Here is a 4,081-nt window from a genome sequence, read left to right as displayed (position 1 = left end):
GTCGCGACTTGGCGCGAACCCGCGACCCTCAGATTACGAAGCGCACGCCTTAACGCGCTAGGCCATGCCAGGCAACATTAGGATGGTAGCTATAGAGTTGCACATATGTACAGCTGGCCATTAGAAAAGTTTTAGTAAATTTCTTTGGAGTGTCAGCTGTATAAAATGTTATTTTACCTTACTATGTTTCAGTAGGTTTGTTTGTTTTGGAAAAAAAGGAAATGAAATTGAGCGATATTACTGATTTAAATCACATGTTTTTGTATAAAATCAGTCAGAAAACATCTTTACTGATGAAAACCCTCAGCACATAAAGTAAAATTTTCAAATTTTATCATTTTGGAGATATTAATACAACAACGTGATCTGTTATGTACGTTTTCTGTATAAAATTGTTATTGAGCTTCGATTGTTGCTAGATGTCATGCTAAACTATTATTTTGCATTTATGATGCAATAAATGTTACTTGTAGTCTCAAATGCAGTATTTCTACATTGATTAAATGAAGAAAAATTAATAATAACGAATTTCAAGAACGATTTAGTTGATACTTTGCACAGTTGGTTGTGATTTTTTGGTAAGCAAATTCACCCTTTTATGTCAAACAAGGGAAACCAAAACCATAAATCGGTCAGTCACTACTTGGCGCGTAAGTCAAGGAAGAGAAATATAAAAACAAGCATGGCGGTAGTGGGAGAGGTAAGTGTAATATCCATTTGTTAATTGGGTTGTATGTCAATACCAGTTAGAACGATCGAATTGAATAAAGATCAATTTAAGGAATGTAAGTTCCTGAATATCGATAAACTTTTTAGTTGATTAACTCTGTGTAGATATCTCATTACTGTGATAAACTAAGCCAGACGTCGTTAACGTAGCCTGGAAGTGAATTGTAATCGACAGGATCTCCTAAATGTTATGTGATAGTCAACAGTACGTATCTTACAATTACAACACGTTTGTTATTCTGGTCGTCAGTCCATAAAACGTGAACATCAACTTATCCGTTCTGACGAGAAATGATGATCTGTCTGGCTGAACTGAACTATGTTCTTTGTAATGTAGGTTTACCGTGTTCTGTGAGAAATAGTCAATCACAGGAGGTATCAAGCTCGTATGACAGGAGTCGAACATCGTACAAGTACGTATCTGATTAAGAGTGATCACTCTAGAGAGATATAAGTTTACTATGTATCTATTATTCACATGGTACAGTTAAGGTAACATTGAAAGATATTAGTGTTTCTTATAATCTGTTGTATGTATAAATTTTACATATGTGACAAACAATTACATTAAAATGACACAAAAAAAATAAAAAGTTCTCGACCTTTCTGGGAAAAACACATCACGTGAGGTTTCAGAGGCATGATGATTAATTTTGATGGTAAAGCATCCATTAACTAAGACAGTGCCCCTAGCTTGAACAGCAGTAAGTCTTCGTCTTTACAACACTAAAATGAGGGGTTTGTTTCCTCAATAGATACAGCAGATAGCCCAGTGTGGCTTTGCTTTAAGAAAACACATACACTTCACACACCAAAGCAGTAGCAGAAGAAATAGAAAGAATCATTTGTTCTGTGTCTCCATTACATTATTTGCTGTCATGTGTACCAATAAAAGTTTTGTTCTTCTGCCATAAGAATTTGCATACAAAGGCTACAAGAAGCTGAAGTGACTTACAGCTGCAACCACTGGGCCAGTGTATGGCTTACTTATTTGTATTCTCTATATTGTGAATGAAGCAGTTAGGGTATATAAGATTTACAGGGGAACAATTAATATGGTTTTGATAAACATTTCCAAAAGTGTAGGTGGAGGGAACAATAGCAGTTAGGGTGCAGTTGATTGTGTAATGATGCAAAATTAAGCATTTTAATATAATTTTTTTTATTAATGAGGTTATAAGTAATTGCAACAATACATATAACATTTTAATCTGTATGTGTGTATTGTATCTCTTCATTTGAAAAAGGGTGTGTGTGTGTGCAAGAAACCACATTTATTGAAGAGGAGATGTGGATAACAAGACTTCAGGAAGTACTAGTCTAGATTTTTATTTCTTTGTTATGTCTACACATCTAAATGTTAAATGAGAACCTCTTTTTCATAGAACTGAAAGGAAAGTGAAATAACAATATAACTAGTTGTAATTTGCTAGACAAAAGTAGTTTGAAGTTCCTGGATTGGGTCTTCAGTAACATAATTATGAAGTGTCTGTTTCTTTTGCCAAGAAAGTGATCAGTTTAAAACAGTTTGCTGGAAGAAACTTGTTTCTATCTATATTTCAGCTTAGATAAGTTCTTTTGTCACAAACTGGATTAACATCCTTGTGCCTAAAACTGATTATTTTGGTTTTCAGTAACAAGTGAAATTGTAATTATATTTTTGTCTGTTCATTTGCAGGTTTTTTCTTCTATTAATTTCTTAATCTTCCATTAAAAATTAATCATGGAAAACAGTAAAGGCCTTTACACTGAATGATTTTAGTGTTGCAGTCTTCTCACACAATAAAACTTGTGTTTGAAGATTTATACATAAATTAGGTGGCCTATATATCAATCAGTCTGTAAAACTTACTAAATTCTGTAGCAATACTGAAAATGAAAGTTAAACATGAAAAACTATTGATCCGTGTTTTAGAACTTGTTTTACACTTGACAAATTTATTTTTAGTTTCTTGCATTCATCAGTGGTATGATTCCAGATTATAATATTACTCTTTATCATGCTAATACTAACATTAACTTTCCATGTGAAACAAGACATTTTATTTTGATTTAACTTTAATTTTTTCTTTTAAATATTTGCTGGAACATATCTTTATAAATAAAAGTTATGGGCAGTGGACCAGTCATTTTTGTAACTATCTGTGGTAAACTTAATGATTAATGTTGCTCAGTATTTTCTTTAGTTAAAACTTGGATATTCTTCACAAGTATAAAATGTATGCCTGTTTCACTATGACGTAAGTTATGTGTAACTTTATTGATGTGATAAAGAGATCATCATATCAAAGTTGTGAAATATAAAATTATAGCAGTCTGATGAGCAATGTTATAGTAATTACTCAACTATGCAGTAATAGTAAATCTTTAGTCATAGTTTACTGTAATGTCTCGCATTTAGATACAGGCTATTTGGATGAAAATTATTGTATAAGCTTGTTTTATTAAATGACTTTGCAATCATTTTGGAAAGAGTCCTTTATATTTTTGCTTACATTTCTTTAGTTTATTAAAACTGTTGAACTTAGCAAACAATTTTGAAAAATATTATACATCAAGCTTATGTTTTGGGAAAGATATTATCCTTGTTAGTGTCCTCAAATACCAAAAAAAGTGTGTGCATAATAAAACGAGTTAAGTTGATTTTGTGTAAACGTATGTCTTTGTCCTTATTTAAGTACCCAAATATGTCATTGTTTAAGTTCACCAAATTAAATAAATATATTATTGTTTTTATTATTTCATGTTTCCAGTATGAAATAAAGTATTTAATTAAATACTTTTTATTGTAATTGCTCATTTAAAGTTGACTAAAGTTATCAAATTTAACAGAGTTAAACATGGTCCTTGAATATACTGAAGCCAAGAGAATGATGCATGTCACCTGTAATTTATAATGTATCATGTAGACATTATGAAATATATACTAATGCATAAAATTCTGTTTAGTTAAATAAACACTGAAAATAAGGTAACAAAGATTATCTTCTTGTTGCTTACTGTCACTTTCGGTTTTCAGCTCAGAGGAATTTCTTCCACTTGTTAGTTATGTTCAGATGACAAACAGTACATCAATATTCATAAGGTAACTGTGCTTATTTGAAGATCAATGGAAGATTCATTTTAAATTTTGAATTAACCCTACAAATGAATTACACTATTTTCTTTGTAGAATGACTAAACATTATAATATAAAAACACAGAGGTTTTGTTTAAATATCTTAAAATCTCATAATATTATCCATTTATTAAAGAACCTAAAACTCTCGTCTTTACAAAGTGACCTGTATTGGCTGTATTTGTGTGAACTAGTATTTTGTAAAATCGTCACACCTAAGTTATAAGTTATATA

The 4,081-nt window shown here is 30.9% G+C and overlaps 1 long non-coding RNA gene across 2 annotated transcripts; it reads left to right on the top strand.

The window, feature by feature from the left end:
• The first annotated feature begins 424 nt into the window (after positions 1 to 424).
• Positions 425 to 3,708, top strand: LOC143233562 (uncharacterized). Of its 2 annotated transcripts, XR_013018213.1 has the most exons (3): positions 425 to 700; positions 1,067 to 1,142; positions 1,977 to 3,708. It is a non-coding gene; the product is annotated as an uncharacterized LOC143233562 (long non-coding RNA). The 2 variants fall into 2 exon arrangements; XR_013018212.1 differs by having other exon boundaries at positions 453 to 1,142.
• The last annotated feature ends 373 nt before the right edge of the window (positions 3,709 to 4,081 follow it).

Source organism: Tachypleus tridentatus, chromosome 12 (genome assembly GCF_004210375.1).
Source record: "Tachypleus tridentatus isolate NWPU-2018 chromosome 12, ASM421037v1, whole genome shotgun sequence".
Taxonomy (NCBI): Eukaryota; Metazoa; Arthropoda; class Merostomata; order Xiphosura; family Limulidae; genus Tachypleus; species Tachypleus tridentatus.
This window is presented reverse-complemented; position numbering and strand designations above follow the sequence as displayed.